The sequence below is a fragment of the Oryctolagus cuniculus genome, chromosome 18, assembly GCF_051225735.1.
Source record: "Oryctolagus cuniculus isolate XC-2025 breed Fujian yellow rabbit chromosome 18, ASM5122573v1, whole genome shotgun sequence".
Classification (NCBI taxonomy): domain Eukaryota; kingdom Metazoa; phylum Chordata; class Mammalia; order Lagomorpha; family Leporidae; genus Oryctolagus; species Oryctolagus cuniculus.
In genome coordinates this window covers 66,795,220-66,813,746 of record NC_142884.1, presented here as the reverse complement: position 1 = coordinate 66,813,746, position 18,527 = coordinate 66,795,220, and the positions used below count along the sequence as shown (strand labels likewise).

Below are 18,527 nucleotides of genomic sequence, written 5' to 3'. Positions count from 1 at the left end.
CACCCCTGCCCAGCTCGAAGGAAGGGTGGGGGAAGGGGGGCGACTGCCCCCTCCCCATTCACATCCTCCCAGCCTCTCCCCTCCCACCCCTCCCGCGCGCGCTTCGGCATGCTGGGACATGGAGTCCGGCTGGCCCCGGACCGCCAGGGGCGCCGCGCACATGGGACTACCACTCCCATCAGGCAGCACGCGCGCCCCGGGAACTGTGGGCTTTGTAGTTGGGCCGGGGTACGGGGGGGGGTCCAGGCGCAGGGAGGGAGGGGGAGGGTGCAGGCAGTCGCCGTTCCCTGAAGGCTGGGCTGTGGGCGGCTGAAGCCCAGAACTTGGGGTGTACAGTGCCTCGTACCCGAGCTTGGTACCTGGATGCTCAGGGATGTGCCATTCAGCCGAGGATGCCCCTCAGACGTGGCTGTGGCCAGCTGCGGCCAAGCCCAGGCAGCGAGGGAGCTGTTCCCACTTGTGCTCGCAAAAAGCCACCACCAGCTTGACTTCGTGTCCTGGTCCTGCAAGCCAGAGCAGCGGTGGGGCCGCTGGCCCACAGGCCCGAGGAGAGGGAGCCCTGAGTAACAGCATGGGCGTAGGGTGTGGCCTCGCCAGAACTGGTGTTCCACACCTGGGAACCAGTGCCGTGGGTTTCCTAGAGCCCCTACCCGCCTCTCTCTTTCAGCTTCCTACTGTGTAGGGTGAAGTGCGCGTTTTTTCATGTCTTTTCCTCGCACAATCTTTTCCCCAACTTGCAAACCGAGCTGAAACCCTCTATGAAGCTCCGGGTGGACACAGTGAGTCACCCTCCAAGCCTGCTCAGCTCTCTTTCGGTGTATTTCAGATTGGCCTGGGGAGTTTGTTCACACACAGCTCGCTGGCTCGGCAGCAGTTCCTATTTCCTTGACTGTAGGGTGGGCGTTTGCATTTGCCAGGTGATGCTGTGGGGAGGAGGGGCGGCCTCTGAGAACCGGAGGTACTGGTGTGTTGGCCAGAGTTCTGGCTTTGTCTTTCAAGGATGGCCCTGCTGTGGCCTAAAATAATAGTCTCTGAAGAGCCAGGACTGGAATGCAGCTTCCAAATCCAATTTAACACCGGAATGCATCCTCCTTCCCCTCCAAACCCTGCACCTGCCTCTCCATTTTTTTTAAAGATTTATTTATTTATTTGAAAGGCAGAGTTAGAGAGAGGTCTTCCATCTGCTGGTTCACTCCCCAGAGGGCCGAAACAGCTGGAGCTGTGCCAATCCGAAGCCAGGAGCCAGATGTCTTGAACCAGTGTCCTATGGGATGCCAGCGCTGCAGGCAGTGGCCTTATTCACTACACCACAGTGCTGTCCCCTCTTCCTGCTTTTAAAAACTCCTTTTGTTTATTTGACAGGCAGAGAGACACTGAGAGTACCCATCTGCTGGTTCACTCCCCAGATACCTGCAAAGGCTGGGGCTGGGGCTGGGGCTGGACAAGGGGAGTTAGGAAGGGGGAAACTCAATCCAGGTCTCCCACTTGGGTGACAGGAATCTAATTACTTGAGCCATTACTGCTGCCTCCCCAGGATCTGCATTAGCAGGAAGCTGGAGTCAGGAATCAAACCTACTTATTCTGATGTGCAACACATGTGTCTTTTTTAAAAATCTTTTTCTTTTTTAAAGATTTATTTATTATTTATTTGAAAGGCTGAGTTACAGAGAGGCAGAAGCAGAGAGATAGAGAGAGATCTTCCATCCGCAAAGGCTGAGGCCAGGACCAGGAGCTTCCTCCAGATCTCCCATGCAGGTACAGGGACCCAAGGACTTGGGCCATCTTCTACTGCTTTCCCAGGCCACAGCAGAGAGCTGGATCAGAAGCGGAGCAGCCGGGACTAGAACCGGCACCCATATTGCATGCCTGCACTGCAAGCAGTGGCTTTACCCACTATGCCACAGCGTGTCTTACCCAGCACAGGTGTCTTAACCATGAGTCCCTGTCATGGACCCATGTCTTGGATGGAGTTCCTGGCTCCTGGCTTTGGTCTGGTCCAGCTTCAGATGAACCAGCAGATGAAAGATTCATTCATTCTCTCTCTCTCTCTCTCCCTCCTCTTCTCTGTGTCACTCTGCCTTTCAAACAAATATATAAATCTAAGAAAAATAATAAAGGCCCATCATAGGACTGCTCTTCTTGATAGTAAATCGTTGCACACAGTAGAGCAAGAATTAGAGCAAACTGTAAAGCAAGATACTAGATGAGCCATCTCTCTCTCTCTCTCTTTTTTTTAAGATTTATTGATCTATTTGAATGCAGAATTACAGAGAAAGAGAGAAGGAAGGGGAGAGAGAGAACTTTCATCCAGTGGTTCACGACCCCAAATAGCCACAATGCCTGGGCTGAGCCAGGTTGAAACCAGGAGATTGCAACTTCATCTGGGCCTCCCACGTGGGTGGCAGTGTTACAGAAATCTGAGGTGGGAAGACTCCCTTTGTTCAAACAGGTGCCAGAGACAATGGAGGGTTGAAGTAGCTTATTACACCAGCGGGCTCAGCTGGAATCATTTCCTGAGAACTGAGCAACAATTTCAAGTTTCTTACAATATTTATAGGTTTATCAGCATCATACCTTAGCTGTTACAGCATTGGCGGGTTTAAATTGCAGCCTACATGACTTAGGACCACACTTCCAATGGTCGGTGGGCCTGGTATGTTTGTAGAAGAGATACCAGGGGCAGATTTATTAGGACAGATTTATGACTGGAGTTTGCAGAAGCAGAACTTAGGACATCTTCCCTCCATAGACAAGATAGCAGTGGGCAGTTGCTTCACTAGTTAATTGCGAGCAGCCACTTTTTTTTTAAGATTTATTTATTTATTTGAAAGTCAAAATTACACACAGAGAGAAGGAGAGGCCAAGAGAGAGAAGTCTTCCATCTGCAGGTTCACTCCCTAATTGGCTACAACGGCTGACGCTGCGCCGATTTGAAGCCAGGAGCTTCTTCTGGGTCTCCCACGTGGGTGCAGGATCCCAAGAACTTGGGCCATCTTCTGCTACTTTCCCAGGTCATAGCAGAGTGCTGGATCGGAAGTGGAGCAGCCGGGACGTGAATTGGCACCCAAATGGGATGTTGGCACCGCAGGTGGCAGCTTTATCTGCTATGCACAGCACCTGCCCCTCAAGCAGCCACTTCTCAAGGTCTGTGTTGGGAGGAGGGGTCTGCTTCTCTTTCTTTGTGTCTGGTTGTGGCTGTATTTCCTCTGCAGCAGCGGGGTAAGCACTTGGGCCATCTTCCCATGCACATTGGGAGGGAGCTGAGTTGGAAGCAGAACAGCTGGGACATGAACCATTGCCCCTGGGAGATGCTAGCATTGCAGACTGTGGCATCACTCACTGAGCTGCAAGGCGGCCCCTCCATGAGCCATCTTGTTACCAAACCTAGTCAAAATAGCGAGGACAAGGTTTTGGGGTGAAGGGAAGAGAACATTTAGTCTGTCAACAGGTGACAGTGTGGCAGACTTCCAGGTCTCAATGACTACTGCTCTACTACGTGAAGGTGTTTGCGGGCTTGTAAAGTGGCTGTAAGGAAGGGGGTGCAACAAAGAGCTGCAGGTCTCTGGTGTCAGGTGCCATGGCTTGTCATTAGATCCCAGACAACGTGTTTCTTCTCTGTTTCATCGTGATGGTCCTTGAGGTCCAGACATGGTGAGGTTAGGTCTTCCTGCTCTGGAAAAGAGGTTGAGATAAGGAATAAGGCTCTTTGTACCTGAGATCATGGGCAAGCTGGAAGCCAGCAGTCCAGAAGCATCAGCTTCCAGGCTTTAATTTGAGTAGTATAAATTATTTGCTTATGTAATTTTATACCTGGTTACAATCTGCCTGAAAGGTACCTTTGCCCTTGACATTCTCCCTAAAGCTGGGAAGGGTTTCCGTTTTGAACAGGACAGCTGGGGTATGCCTGGTGCTACCTACCAGGTTCTGATTGCAAGCCAGGGAATGTGATCTTGGACCTCTAGGGCCAGGTCAGCTCAGTAGACTCTGCCACATCTAGGTGGACTCTGGCCTGAACAGGCTGGGAGAGTGAGAGGTGGGAAGGCAGATTCCTGGCTTGTCAAGTACTTGAGAGTGGCTCCTATACCTCCCCAGGTAGGTCCTCCTTACTACTTATAATTCCCCTGTTCTTAGAGCTGCCCACTGGTGGCAGGAACACCATCACTTGAGCCATCGCTGCTGAAAAGGAAACTTGGTGAGCATCACCTTCAGGCAGGATCCCAGAAGCTTCCCCCTCCTTGGTAGCCTCCTCCACTGAGCCCTCTTCCCAACCAAGCCTCAGCTTTGGCCTATAAAACCTGCAGACTTCAACACAAGTGATTTCATCCACTCTCCTCCCTGCATATTAAAAGACTTAAACACTAACAGCTTCTAACAGCTCAAGGTCCTAGGATGACCCTAGCCCAAAATGCCTGCCTGAGAAAGCCCAAGGTTGCCAAAAGAATTTACTGTTTGTTCTGGTCAACACCTCACCATTGGCCCTGACACCCATTCTTAAGAGCATTTACTGGGCCGGCGCCGTGGCTCAATAGGCTAATCCTCCACCTTGCGGCGCCGGCACACCGGGTTCTAGTCCCGGTTGGGACTAATAATAAAATAATAAAATAATAAAAGCATTTATTAAAAAGGGCTCACAACTATGAAGCCTTCTTCCATGCCTTTGAGACGTACTCCTGTATGATATTCATATCTCCTACAATTTAAGAGTTTCAGGGCCAGTGCTGTGGCGTAGTAGGTTAAGTATTCACCTGGGGCCCTGGCATCCCATATGGGTGCTGGTTCGAGTTCTGACTGCTCCACTTCCAATTCAGCTCCTTGTTGATGGCTTGGGAAAGCAGTAAAAGATGGCTCAAGTTCTTGGGCCCCTGCACCCATGTAGGGGACCCAGAAGAAGCTTCTGGTTCCTGACTTTAGATTGGCCCAGCTCCAGGCAGAGGCCATTTGGGAAATGAACCAGCAGATAGAAGACCTCTCTCTGTGTCTTTCCCTCTTTGTCTGTAACTCTGCCTCTTAAGTAAATTTTTTTTTTTAAGAAGAGTGTCTTTCTCAGCGACCTGAAAGACATCCCTTTCAAATGGAATCATCAAGGAGAGGGCCTCTGCCTCCCGGTCTCCATAGGAGGATATGATCCTAACATCATTAGTTGCTGGCTAACAGACACAGCTGAGAGCCCCTGCTTGCCTGCTTCCCTACGCTTTCATTCTCCCTTGAAAACATCCAGTAGCCTCTATACCTCTGTTCGCTTCACGCTGGGCCCTCCTCCCTGTTGCAGTAGGATTTTCCTGGTTAACTGTAACTGCTGCCTGGCTTTGCTTCTCTCTGACAAAGTGGGTTACTATTCTGAGTCATCCAGGCCCAGGCTCTAGCTTCCCCCCTGGTCCATCCACCGAAGGTCAAAAGTGTAATTATTCCTGGGCGAGCAGTCCCTGGGTGAGTAGTCAAGTGGCCGCCAGAGGCATCGGACCCTGACTAAGGTTGACTCATGCTTTTCTACTTCCTTCAAATTTGTGCCCCCCCCCCCCCCCAGTAACCCATGTGCAGCCCCACGTTCTGCCCATAAAACCAACTGCCAGGCCTTTCTCGCAAAAACTTTGCCTCTGCACCTGAGTCCCATGCGATGGCTGCATTCCCTCACAGTCAGAGGTTAAATGAGCCGTTTCGAGTGTATAACCTTCTTCCAAATCTGCTTACAGATTATTCAGAAAGAATTTAAATGTCTTTTCCTGGGCAAGACAGACCCTCTGTGTCCCTCAGCTCCAATGAGAGATTTTATCGTCCCCCTCACTACCTCCCAATTAAATGCTGAGTCGGGTTCACCTGGGTCCCCTTGGTAGTGGTGATTTTGGTCCTCCCTTTGCATCTCAAATTTTCCCGAGTTTTCCTTCCTCCAGGAGGTTTTTCACCAACTGCCTTAGCGCCAGGTGAGGAATTCATATTTGTGCCATTTATTTAAAAGCCTAGCTTTGTGGGTGAACTGTTTTGTGCAAGAGAAGCAGTCCCAGATAGTTTTGGAGGCAGATAGCAACTAAGTAGCAAGGCCTGAGGAGGACTTGGCTCCTTCCTGCCCCGGGCTTCCCGCCCCGCCTTGGGTTTGAGGGACAGAAGCTGAAAGTCAGCCCAACGAGGTGGCTCCCACTAGTGGTTTGTTTGATGCAGCAAGTTACACAGTTCTTTCATCTGTAAAATTGGATTAGATATTTTAAAAAGGTTTATTTTAAAAAATATTCATTTCTTTATTTGAAATGCACAGTTACAGACAGAGAGGGGAAGAAAGAGAGAGAGAGAGAGAAAGAGAAAGACCTTCCATTTGCTGGTTCACTCCCCAAATGGTCACAACAGCCAGGGCTGGGCCAACTTGAAGCCAGGAGCCTGGAAATATGGGTCCAGCCACCTGGGCCATCATATTCAGCTTTCCCAGGTGCATCAACACCTGGGAGCTGGATCAGAAACTCAGAATCGGAGCAGGCGGGACTCTATCCGAAGCTTATATGGGATGCTGATGTTGCAGGCATTAACTTAATCCACTGTACCCCAATGCCAGCCTCAACACCTTACTTTTGGAGTTGTAAAGATTAAGCGAAAGTAATACTGAAATCTTGAACAGGAAGACTGTCAAAAAGAAGTTAAGGGGTTGGCCGGCGCCGCAGCTCAATAGGCTAATCCTCCACCTGCGGTGCCGGCACCTCGGGTTCTAGTCCCGGTCGGGGCACTGGATTCTGTCCTGGTTGCCCCTCTTCCAGTCCAACTCTCTGCTGTGGCCCGGGAGTGCAGTGGAGGATGGCCCAAGTACTTGGGCCCTGCACCCCCATGGGAGAGCAGGAGAATCACCTGGCTCCTGGCTTCAGATCAGCACGGTGCGCTGGCAGCAGCGCACCGGCCGCGGTGGCCATTGGAGGGTGAACCAACGGCAAAAAGGAAGACCCTTCTCTCTGTCTCTCTCTCTTACTGTCCACTCTGCCTGTCAAAGAAAAAAAAAAAAAAAGAAGAAGAAGAAGTTAAGGGGTGGGCATTTGGTGCAGTGGTTAAAATGCCTGAGTCCCATAACACAGTGCCCTCTTCCCCAGCTTCTTGCTAATGTTCTTCCTGGGAGGCAGCAGGTGAGGATGGCTCAAGTATTTGGGTTCCTGCCACCCACATAGGAGACCCCAGCGTAGGTCTGACTCAGTCCTGGCTGTTACAGGCTTTCGGGGAGTGAACCAGCAGATGAAAGATTCTATATCTGACTCCCTGCCTTTCAAATACAATGAAAATAGTTATTTTTTTAAAAAGGAGTAAAATTAATCCATGAACTTATTGTGATCTCAATACAAATACCAGCAGCTTTCTTTGAAGTAGGGAGGAAGGACAAGATAGAGTGATGTAAACATTAATTTAGAAAAATAAGCAAGACTAGGCAGGAAATTTTTGAAAAACCAAATGTTATCCATCCAGATATTAAACACATTTTAAAGTTATAGTTAAAAGAATGTGATAAATGAAATAGACTAGAAAGTCCAGAAATAAACTCAAACAAACATAGAAATTTGGCATATGGTAAAGCTGCATTTCAAATCCATGTGGGGAGGAAGAGGTTAATTATTCTATAAATGGTACAGGGACAACTGGGAAGCCATCTGCTAAAAAATTAAGTTTATCCTGAATAAATTAATGGATTGAGCAAAAACCATCACTGGCTACCAAAATCACGACAAATGAAGACAACTAGCTTCTTTTGGAGATGGATAACAGACTCTGGATCAAGGTGCATGATTCTCTGACGATACACGAATACCTCAAAAACATTCATGGAAAATGGAATTAAAGACTAACTTTATTTCAGTGCAAAAAAATTAAAATCCATACATTTTGAAGACCCCTCATAGTGTGAAAAAATATATTACCCTAAATCTGACAATTGTCATGGTTTGGAAAATACAGATACCAGAATGAAACCAGGAGAAAGCAATCCACAGAATTTAAGACAAATGTGGCCATTATTAAATGAATACACCAGGCTGGCGCCGCAGCTCACTAGGCTAATCCTCCGCCTTGCAGCACTGCACACCAGGTTCTAGTCCCGGTCGGGGCGCCGGATTCTGTCCCAGTTGCCCCTCTTCCAGGCCAGCTCTCTGCTGTGGCCAGGGAGTGCAGTGGAGGATGGCCCAAGTGCTTGGGCCCTGCACCCCATGGGAGACCAGGGTAAGTACCTGGCTCCTGCCATCAGATCAGCGCGGTGCGCGGGCCGCAGCGCGCCAGCCGCGGCGGCCATTGGAGGGTGAACCAACGGCAAAGGAAGACCTTTCTCTCTGTCTCTCTCTTACTGTCCACTCTGCCTGTCAAAAAAAAAAAAAAAAATTAAATGAATACACTGAATTTAAAAAAAAAGAAACTAAATTATAAAGATGCATCAACTAATTGCAACATGTGTGTTGTGGGCTTTTATTGACCTCTAATTCAAACAAAATTATAAAAAATAAATGATATGAACATTGCGGAAATCTGAACACTGACTGTTGAATATTAAGTAATGATTAGATATGCTAACAGTGGCATGGTTAGTTTTAAAAAATAGTCTTCATTTAGTGATATATATACTGGAATAATATTTATGGAATAATAAGATGTCTGAGGTTTCCTTCAAAGAATCCAGGAAGGCAGGCAGTTGTATTTTTGTTTTGTTTTGCTTTTTTTTTTTTTTTAAGTTCATTTATTTATTTGAAAGGCAGAGTTACAGAGAGAGAGAGAAGGAGAGACAGAGAGGGAGGTTTTCCATCAGCAGGTTCACTCCCCAAATGGCCACAATGGCCAATGCTGGGCCCGGCTGCAGTCAGGAGCCGGGAGTGTCTTCTGGGTCTCCCACATGGGAGGCAGGGTTCCAGGAACTTGAGCCACCTTCTGCTGCTTTCCCAGGTGCATTAGCAGGGAGCTGGGTTAGAAGTGGAGCAGCTGGACTCGAACTGGCGCCCATATGGGATGTCGGCACCACAGGCCGTGGCTTAACCCTCTGTGCCCCAGGAGCAGGAGGTGCATTTGATGCATTAGATGAAATGCCGACCAGGATGCTTGCACCCCACATTGGAGTACTTGGTTCTACTCTAGGTTCTGCACCTGATTCCAGCTTCCTACTTATGTGCACCCTGGGGGGCAACAGGTGATGGCTCAAGATGGCCACCCACATGGGAGACCCAGATTGAGTTCCTGGCTCCCGGCTTTGATCTGGCCCAACCCCGTTGTGAGTATTTGGGGAGTAAACCAGCAGATGTAAGCTGGCTCTCTGTGTCAGTCTGCCTTTCAAACAACTAAAATAACAACAAAAAACGTTTTAGTCAGATCTCTGCCTCCTACTTCATATCTGGCTAACAAAAGCCAAGGCAATAGAAAAATGGAAGAAATTTGTTGCAATTTAGATCAGAGGCAAAGGCCCGATACTAAATACTTCTACAAATAAATAAAAAAATGGCCAAGAAATCAGTAAGAAATATGCAAAGGATATGAACAGATGGTTCACAGAAAAGGAAATCCAGAAGAACTCTGATGCGAAAAAATGCAGAGGTTCTCTCTCTCCTTTGTTAAAATTTATTTAGTTGAGAGACAGAGAGAGAGCGGCCATCCTCTGGCCCTCCCCCCGCCACCAAAGTGCCTGTAATGCCTCGGGTTGGGGAGCCAGAACTCAATCTGGTTCTCCAGCATGGATGGCAGGGACTCAACTTCTTGAGCCATCACCATTGTCCCCCAGGGTCTACACTGGCAGGAAGTTGAAGTTGGTGGGCCACAGCTGGGGTCCAAATCCGTTGGTTCACCCTCCAATGGCCGCCGCAGCTGGCGCGCTGCAGCAGGTGCACCGCGCTGATCCAATGGCAGGAGCCAGGTGCTTCTCCTGGTCTCCCATGGGGTGTAGGGCCCAAGCACTTGGGCCATCCTCCACTGCACTCCTGGGCCACAGCAGAGAGCTGGCCTGGAAGAGGGGCAACCGGGACAGAATCCGGCGCCCCGACCGGGACTAGAACCCGGTGTGCCAGTGCCGCAAAGCGGAGGATTAGCCTAGTGAGCCGTGGCGCTGGCCTCAAATCCAGGCATTCTGATGTCAGATGCAGGCATCTTAACCACTAGCATCATTCTTGATAAAAGAAATGCAAATTAAGCCCCATTAAGATATCATTTTTCACCTATCAGATGGGCAAAGATCGAAGAGCCTGAGCCATCTTGGCAGGAGTGTGGGGAACAGCAGTGCTCACACCCTGCTGGTGTAACTGGAAATCTGTACAACCTTTCTGGAGAGCAACTTGGTAGCATCTCCCAGATTGCAAATGCAGGGGCAGGTGTCAGAGTACAATGGGATAAACCACCACTTGGGACACTGTATCCCATACTGTAGTGCTTAATTTGAGTCCCAGCTGCTCTGTGCTTCTGATTCAGCTCCCTGCTAATGTGCCTGGGAAAGCAACAGGAGATGGCAAGTAGTTGGGCCCCTGCCACCCATGTGGGAACCCTGGATGGAGATCCAGGCTCCTGGCTTGTCTGGCCCAGCCCTGGTCTTTGCAGACATTTGGGGAGTGAACCAATAGCTGGAAGATCTCTTTCTATCTCTTCCTCTCTCTGTCTCTGTCACTCTGCCTTTCAAATAAATAAATAATTTTTTTTGACAGGCAGAGTGGACAGTGAGAGAGAGACAGAGAGAAAGGTCTTCCTTTGCCGTTGGTTCACCCTCCAATGGCCACTGTGGCCAGCGCACCGCGCTTATCTGATGGCAGGAGCCAGGTACTTCTCCTGGTCTCCCATGGGGTGCAGGGCCCAAGCACTTGGGCCATCCTCCACTGCACTCCCTGGCCACAGCAGAGAGCTGGCCTGGAAGAGGAGCAACCGGGACAGAATCCAGCACCCCGACCGGGACTAGAACCCGGTGTGCTGGCGCCGCAGGCGGAGGATTAGTCTAGTGAGCCGTGGCGCCGGCCAATAAATAAATATTTAAAAACAACCTATCAAGCTCATTTTTTGTCCTTTAATTGTGTCAAGGGAGGCTGTGGTTCTACACTGCACAGATCAGAGAAGCAGCTCCTTAAAGATCACACGAAAGGCAGAAGAAGGAGGCTGGTTAAAACAGATGTTACTCTTCCTTCTGTGCCCATCTTAGCACTCCAGGACTCAGTTCAGGCAGCACAGTTCCCATGAACATTCCAAGCACCAGATCAGCCCTCTGCAAAGTGCACTGCCCTCTGGGGCCCATGCCATGTTCCTCTAGAAAAGGGTTCCCATCCTCATGCGTCACCAGCTTATAGGCTAGCCCAGTCTCCATGCACATGGGTATTTTCCCCCAGCTCAGTTCACAGAGAAGTTCTATAAGCAGTGACACTCCAGTAGCTATAAGCACACCTACTTCTTTTTTTTTTTTTTAGTTGAGGTGAAAAATACACAAAATTAACCATTTTAGAGCATGCAATTCAGTGAATTTAGTACCTTCACAGTGTTTTACAACCAGCACTTCTATCTAGATCCAAATACTTTTTATTACCCCAAAATAAAACCTTGTACCCATTAAGCAGTCACTTTTCCCATTCTTCCCACTACCCCCAACCCTGAGCAACCGCATTCGAGGTCTATAAATTTACTTATTCTAGACATTTATGGAATCATCTAGTGTATGATCATTTGTATCTGCCCTCTTTCATTGAGCATGTTTTTGAAGTTCACTCATGTGGAAACAGATATTAGTCTTTTATTTTTTTTAAGATTTATTTTATTTATTGGAAAGAGTTACAGAGAGAGGTAGAGACAGAGAGAGAGAGAGGTCTTCCATCCACTAGTTCACTCCCCAGACGGCTATAACGGCTGGAGCTGTGCCGATCTGTAGCCAGGAGCCAGGAGCTTCTTCTAGGTCTCCCACATGGGTGCAGGGGTCCAAGGACTTGAGCCATCTTCTACTGCTATCCCAGGCATAGCAGAGAGCTGGATTGGAAGAGGAGCAACTGAGACTAGAACCAGTGCCCATATGAGATGCAGGTGCTTCATGCCAGGGCTTTAACCTGTTGCACCATGGCGCTGGCCCCAGTCTTTCATTTTTTTTGTATGGATAACCATTTTTTTTATTTATTTAGCATATTAATTAATTAATTAGACAGGTAGAGTCATAGACAATGAGAGAGACAGAGAGAAAGGTCCTCCCTCCATTGGTTCACTCCCCAAATGGCCACCACAGCTGGTGCTGTGCCGATCCAAAGCCAGGAGCCACATGGCCCCTCCTGGTCTCCCATATGGGTGCAGGGGCCCAAGCACCTGGGCCATTCTCCACTGCCCTCTGGGGCCAAAGCAGAGAGCTGGACTGGAAGAGGAGCAACCGGGAGTAGAACCTGGTGCCCACATGAGATGCCAGCGCCGCAGGCGGAGGATTAACCAAGTGAGCCACGGCGCCAGTCCCAGCATATTGATTTTTAAAAGTTGGGAGAAGATGGCCCAGTGTTGTGGTGCATCAGGTTAAACTGCTGCCTGTGACACAGCACTCCTTATGGCTGCTGGTTCCAGTCCAACTGCTGGACCCAGCTCCCTGCTAATGTGCCTGGGAAAGCAGTGGGACACGGCCCAAGTACCTGGGACCCTGCACCCGCATGGGAGATCCAGATGGAGTCCCTGACTCCTAGCTTCAGCTTGGCCCAGCCCTGGATGTTTGGAGTGAACCAATAGATGGAAGATCTCTTTCTTGGTCTCTCCCTCTCTGTCACTCTGCCTTTCAAGTAAATAAAATAAATAGACAAAAAATAAAATAAAAATTGGGAAAAGAAAATAACTATGTCTGCACCTCCTCTGCAACAAGGCTTGCTAAAACCCTACAGAATCACCCTCTGGGAATGACTGCATGAGATATTTGGCATTGGCAGTGGTCAGATGTGGGGGATGGAGCCACTTAATGATAAGTACACTTAATAGCTCTCTATAAAGGGATGGCTGTTTGGTTATTCTATTAAGGCTGTGTTTTGATTATTGAAACCATATCCGGCTGTACAACATTGTGCCTGTAGTCAACAATGCTATATCGCACACTTAAATCTGTTAAGAGGGGCGGATGCTGTGGTGCAGTGGGTTAAGCTGCCACTTGGGATGCCCACATCCCAGATGGGAGCATAGATTCAAGTCCTGCCTCTGCTTCCCGCTAATACACACTCAGATGATGGCTCCAGTACTTGGTTTCATGCCATCCAAATAGGAAACCTGGATGGAGGTCCTGGCCCCTGGCTTTGTCCTGGTCCAGTCCCTGCTGTTGCGGGCATTTGGGGAGTGAAACTAGAGGAAGGAAGATCTCTTTTTCTCTCTCTCTGCCTCTCAAATAAAAATAAATAAATATTTTAAAAATCCATAAACAGGGGAGATCTCAAGTAAAGTGTTATAAAATAAATAATAATAATAACAATAATAATAATACCACCCAAAACCCATCTTCTTCTTGGAAGATCCAGAAGGAAAGTTTAAACGTTTAGTATCCTTTCCTCCTTTTCCTCACTCGGCTCCCATCTCTTCACAGGCCACACTGTAGTCATTATTACTGCATCCTTCCCAGGGACATCTTTTTACAAGGATGTTACAGGGGCTGGCATTGTGGCATAGGGGGTAGGGCCGCCACCTGCAGTGCTGGCATCCCATATGTGTGCCGGATGGAGTCCTGGCTGCTCCGTTTCTGATCCAGCTCTCTCCTGTGGCCTGGGAAAGCAGTAGAAGATGGCCCAGGTCCTTGGGCCCCTGCACCCATGTGGGAGACCTGGAAGAAGGTCCTGGCTCCTGGCTACAGATCGGCGCAGCACCGGCCGTTGCAGCCATTTAGGGAATGAGCCAGCAGATGGAAGACCTCTCTCTCTCTGCCTCTCCTCTTTCTGTGTAGCTCTGACTTTCAAGTAAGTAAATAAATCTTCAAACAAAACAAAACAAAAACAAGGATAGTGCACTAGTTTCCTGCCTTTTTTTTTTTTTAAAAAGATGTATTTATTTGAAAGCTAAGGTGACAGAAAGAGAGATATGTTCCATCTATTAGTTCACTCCCCAAATGGCCACAACAGCCAGATCTGGGCCAGGCTGAAGCCAGGAGCCAGGAACTCCATCAGGTCTTCAGTGTGGGTGGCAGGGACTCAAGTACTTGAGCCATCACCTGCATTTCCCATGTGTATTAGCAGGAAACTGGATTGGAAATGGAGTGGCTGGGATTTGAACCTGCACTCTGATATGGGGTGCAGGTATCTCAAGCGGAGGCTTAACCTGCTTCATCACAACACCCTGTGCCTCCATCAGCTATGAGCGTTGGCTGGACTCACGGCTGCACTCTTCTCTGGAGAACTGTCCTCAGCTCCTGTGAGCTGCTTTGCCCACATACACCTGGGAAGGTTTGGCCTCCCCTCCCCCACCTCTCAGAGGCCATAGTCCATGAATGATTGCTGCGCGGTGCAAAGCCCAGCTGCCTTGTTTCAGTGAGGGGTAAATCTTGTGATGCGCTTCATGCTCCAGAGCTCCCTGGAGGATCAGACCGAGGAAGGACTTAGGTGAACCCACATCTCTGCTAGGCTTCTTTTCCTGCCCTGTTCCTCACTCTCCTAAGAAACCCCAGGTTCTAGTCCCAGTCGGGGCGCCAGATTCTGTCCCGGTTGCCCCTCTTCCAGGCCAGCTCTCTGCTGTGGCCAGGGAGTGCTGTGGAGGATGGCCCAGGTGCTTGGGCCCTGCACCCATGGGAGACCAGGAGAAGCACCTGACTCCTGCCTTTGGATCAGTGGGGCGCGCCGGCCGCGGCGGCCATTGGAGGGTGAACCAACGGCAAAGGAAGACCTTTCTCTCTGCCTCTCTCTCACTGTCCACTCTGCCTGTCAAAAAAAAAAAAAAAAAAAAAAAAAGAGAGAGAGAGAGAGAAACCATTTGCACAGGAATCCCTTTCTCAGGCTCTGCATCTAAGGTATCTCTTGTGTGTGTGAGTGTGTGTGGGGGGGTAGTCCTGGCTCCCAGAGGAATTTCCTGCTACTAGTGGCAGCTGCATATCTCATCAGGATACTGAAGATTTCATCAAGAAGACTTTCCAGGCCGGCGCCGCGGCTCACTAGGCTAATCCTCCGCCTGCGGCGCCGGCACCATGGTTCTGGGGCGCCGGATTCTGTCCTGGTTGCTCCTCTTCCAATCCAGCTCTCTGCTGTGGCCCGGGAGTCCAGTGGAGGATGGCCCAAGTGCTTGGGCCCTGCACCCGCATGGGGGACCAGGAGAAGCACCTGGCTCCTGTCTTTGGATCAGCGCAGTGCACCAGCCATAGCGGCCATTTGGGGGTGAACCAATGGAATAGGAAGACCTTTCTCTCTGTCTCTCTCACTGTCTAACTCTGCCTGTCAAAAAAAAAAAAAAAAAAAAAAAAAAAAAAAAAAGACTTTCCACACTTGTGCCTTCACACTGGGCAGTGTATTTAATAATAAGGCAGTCGGACGCTTACTCTGTACCACACTCTGTGTGTCCATGACCTCACTGAATCCTCCAAACAACCCGACAAGTACTTATTAACTTGGGGAAGAGGAAGTTGAGGCCCTGTGAGATTGAGTGCTTGCTGGCAGGATGTGCCTGATGTCAAACACTCGGATTTAACCACTTGACTCTACCCTGTAAGATCGAATGCTTCATATGGTCCCCTAGACCGTGGGACCTCGTGCGCATCACAGACACGTTTTTGTCCGTCGCTGACAGACTGCACTGTGGACTTCCTGTTACTGAAATCTTCCTTGAGTACCTTTGCTTCTCATGCCACCGCTGCCGTAGGAGGTGGGGCGAAACCCTGCACCTCTGAGCTCCCTGGGGGCACATTCTGTGTTCCTGAGCCCCTGCCAAAGACGCAGCTGCAGGCCCCCTGCCTCCCGCTCCGTTCCGCAGCGTCTGGGATCCGCACTGCTGAGAACAGCAGCAGGGGAAACAGCTCATCACTTCCCAGAGTTCGCAGAAGACACAGCAGGCACTGAAGCAGAGAAGGATGAGGCCTGGGCCAAGGAAGAAGGGGAATGGCTCCCGTGGGAGAAGACGGCCTGGAGGAGGGAGACTGTCCGGAAGAGGCCGGCAGCGGGACTCCTTTTCAATCATTCCTTTGACAAATGCTTTTAAAAAAACATCTACTAATTTATTTGGAAGGCAGAGTTAGAGAGGGAGAGAGACAGAGAGATCTTCTACCCGCTGATTCACTCCCCAAATGGCAGCAACGGCCAGGGCTCAGCAAGGCTGGAGCCAGGAGCCTGGAACTCTGTCCAGGTCTCCCACATGGGTGGCAGAGGCCCAAGTACTTGGATCATCTTCTGCTGCCTTCCCAGGCCTGCTAGCAGAGAGCTGTATTGAAGTGGATCAGCTGGGATTTGAACCAGGGCTCAAAAGGGATGCTGGTGTCGCAAGTGGCAGCTTAACCCGCTGTGCCACAACGCCAGCCCCAACAAACTGTTTTTAACCTCCTATAGTGACCTAGGCATTGTTCTAGGACCTGAGGATTTAACAGTGAACAAACCAAAAATGTTGCTTTAGTGGAGCAGGATGGGAATAGCAATAACAAAAATAATCATACTAGTGGCTAATATTTTTTGAGCATTTACTATTGAGTCAAGCATTTATCTTATCATCACAACAATCTCAGGCATTTCACACTACTGTTAGGCCATTTTACAGGTGGAGACAGGGAGACACAGTAGCCAAGGGACTGGCAAAGTTATGCAGAGGTAGTGTAGACTCCCCTATCTCCATTGACAGATTTGAAAAAATATGTTCTTGTAAGAAAAACATTCAAATAATACAGATAAAGCTCAGGTTCTCCTCTCCCGGCCCCACCCTCACTAGTCTCTGCCCGAGATGCCTTCCCTTACAGTCTTATTCCTGTATTTAGGCTTACTATACTCACATGTCCATACGCAGTTTTTAAAAATATATTTATTGGGGCTGACGATGTGGCATAGCGGGTAAAGTCACTGCCTGCAGTGCCGACATCCCATATGGGTGCTGGTTCAAGTCCTGGCTGCTCCACTTTGGATCCAGCTCTCTGCTATGGCCTGGGAAATTAGTAGAAGATGACCCAAGTCTTTGGGCCCCTGCACCCACATGGGAGACCTGGAAGAAGCTTCTGGCTCCTGGCTTCAGATTGGCCCAGCTCTGGCCGTTGCAGCCATTTGGGGGAGTGAACCACTGGATCGAAGACCTCTTTCTCTTTGTCTCTGCCTCTCTGTAATTCTGACTTTCAAATAAATAAATCTTGAAAAATTGCAATATATTTATTTATTTTATTTATTTGAAAGAGTTACAGAGAAAGAGGGAGAGAGAGGGATCTTCCATCGTTGGTTCCCTCCCCAGATGAATACAACAAGGCAGGAGCTAGGAGCTTCTTCCAGGTCTCCCATGTGGGTGCAGGGGTCCAAGCACTTGGGCCATACTCCTCTGCTTTCCCAGGCACATTAGCAGGGAGCTGGATCTGAAGTGGAGCAGCCGGGAACTACTGGCACAGTTTATTTATTTGAAAGAGTTACACAGAGAGGAGAGGGAGAGAGGGAGAGAGGGAGAGAGAGAGAGGTCTTCCATCCGCCGGCTCACTCTCCAATTGGCCACAGCGGCTGGAGCTGAGCCGATTGGAAGCCAGGAGCCAGGAGCTTCTTCAGGGTCTCCCACGTGGATGCAGGGGCCCAAGGACTTGGGCCATCTTCACTGCTTTCCCAGGCCATATCAGGGAGCTGGATCGGAAGAGGAGCAGCGGGGACTAGAACCGGCGCCCATATGGAATGCTGGCGCTTCAGGCCAGAGCCTTAACCCGCTGCGCCATAGCGCCGGCCCCCATACACAATATTTTTGACTTGACTAGCTACCTAAACGTACGACTTAACTTTTTTGCCTTAACTGCCTGGCACGTGGTTCCTTCCTGCCCACACAGCTCTGCGCTGTTCTGACTGCCGCACAGTGTTTCATTGCATGGATGGACTAGTTTAGTTTTTCAATTTTCGGATATGACAAACAATGCCGCCATTCACACGTTTTGTAAAAGCCCTGCAGATCCTCTTCCCACCGCAGAGCTGGAAAGTTTCTACCCGAAGCACCCACGTGAAGAAACCAGCGAAAGCACTGCCAACCGCCCATCCCATAGTAGCTTCTTACGCGTCGGCAACAGCTGTGCTTTTTTTTTTTTCCCCATCCCCGAGTGGATTTTTCTCCTGAGAATAGAGGCGGCCTCGGGCTCCGGTGAGTTTAACAAAAAAAAAAAAAAAAAAAAAAAAAAAAAAAAAAAAAAAAAAAAAAAAGACAACAAAACCCTACATACACAAACCTGTAGTCCTAGAAAAAAAAGGGCCTGTGTCTTGCCTGTGTCTTTAAGACGCATTGGCTCCTCTGGGAGTTGTAGTTTGGCGGGTCCACAGAGCGGCCCTCTAGCCTCATCTCCCTCAGCCATCCGCTGAGGCTCTCTCTCCTGTGAGAAAGCGCGGCCTTGACCATACCCACGGGTCCCCGCGGCAGCACCCATTTTGCCTGCTGCAGGGCTGAGCGCCAGCCTGGGGCGGAGGGTGAAACTACATTTCCCAGGGTGCGCCACGAAG

The 18,527-nt window shown here is 49.6% G+C and overlaps 2 long non-coding RNA genes across 2 annotated transcripts; both read right to left on the bottom strand.

The window, feature by feature from the left end:
• Window positions 1–2,798: 2,798 nt before the first annotated feature.
• On the bottom strand, window positions 2,799–4,728 carry LOC138846577 (uncharacterized). Its single transcript, XR_016225416.1, has 2 exons — window positions 4,204–4,728; window positions 2,799–3,672 (listed from the first exon to the last, which is right to left on the bottom strand). It is a non-coding gene; the product is annotated as an uncharacterized LOC138846577 (long non-coding RNA).
• Window positions 4,729–11,687: 6,959 nt separating this feature from the next.
• Window positions 11,688–18,489, bottom strand: LOC149121012 (uncharacterized). Its single transcript, XR_016225414.1, has 2 exons — window positions 18,260–18,489; window positions 11,688–11,919 (listed from the first exon to the last, which is right to left on the bottom strand). It is a non-coding gene; the product is annotated as an uncharacterized LOC149121012 (long non-coding RNA).
• Between the last annotated feature and the right edge of the window lie 38 nt (window positions 18,490–18,527).